Genomic DNA, 1373 nt, shown 5'->3' on the forward strand with positions numbered 1-1373 from the left:
AGTGACATAGACGAGGATGACCAAATGACAAGGAATATGCATAACAAAAGAAAGAACTACCCATCCAGAACCAGCAGCAACGACAACAAAGTCATTCGAAGAGATGATCCAACACCATCATAATTTGCAGCCCCACTTCAGCGACCAGTGATCCGGAGACACCAGTACTCCACCCTTTCGATGCAATAGCCCAATTACCTATCAACCTGAAGGCTTGAACCACATCACTGCCTGTCGTAATTGAGACATCTAAGGATCAAAGTTAATCTGGATGCCTTTGTCTCACCTTCTTTTCGCTGCAGGCTGTATCGTTGACAATCAGGGCAGTTTGCTCCCAAACTCTTAGGGCTCGCCATGTAGACACAGTTTTCCATAGCAAACAGAGCCTCTCTGCCATCAAGGTCCTTGCCAACGGTGATCTCCTGGTTAATCGGATAATTGAGTCCGAGAAACAGAGAATGTGAACCAAGGCTGTTTACCCGCCTCCAACTAAAAAATCCTAAAGGCCCCAACAAGCTGGTATCCTGCTCATAGACATAATAGCCATTGTCCGGATACTCACGTATTACACGGTGCTTGTATACAGTGGGGGTTTTGCAATATAACTTTTTCGGCTCATGTATCCGAATGATCATCAGTGTCTTATCATCGTCTGATCGAGCGAGGAACCAGTTGTGCTTCCCTGTTTTTGGCAAAGCTGGTGTGATTACAAAGGGCAGTAACTATAGGGATACTGATGTAACGCCCCGGATTCAATGCGCCAGGTGTCTCCCAGTTATTCTCCATAGTTGCCATGTCATTTTCTTGCGTGTTGCATTTTATCATGTCATCATGTGCATTGCATTGCATACGTGTTCGTCTCATGCATCCGAGCTTTTTCCCCGTTATCCGTTTTGTAATCCGGCACTCCTTTGTCCTCCGGCGTTCCTCTTTTTGTCTCCTGTTGTGAGAGGGTGTTAAACGTTCTCGGAATGGACCGAGGTTTGCCGAGTGGCCTTGGTACACCACCGGTAGACCGCCTGTCAAGTTTCGTGCCATTTGGAGTCCGTTTGATACTCCAACGATTAACCGGGGAACCGTAAAAGCCTCTTTTGTGTGCAGCCCAACACCCCTTCATATCAGCCCAATAACCCATCCAAACCCCCTCCATGCTCTCGGTCATTCGGTCACGATCGTGTGGGCGAAAACCGCTCCTCATTTGGACACTCCTAGCTGCCTCTACCTATAAATATGTGCCCCTCCCCGAATTTTCGCGCAGACCAAACCCTAGTCTTCTTACCCTCGTGCCGCCGGACAAATTCCCACCGACGACCGGACATGTCCGCCCACCCCGCAGCCATCCACGGGCCGCCACGTGGCGCGCCGCCGCCACC

This window comes from Triticum aestivum, chromosome 7B (assembly GCF_018294505.1).
Source record: "Triticum aestivum cultivar Chinese Spring chromosome 7B, IWGSC CS RefSeq v2.1, whole genome shotgun sequence".
In the NCBI taxonomy this organism is placed as follows: domain Eukaryota; kingdom Viridiplantae; phylum Streptophyta; class Magnoliopsida; order Poales; family Poaceae; genus Triticum; species Triticum aestivum.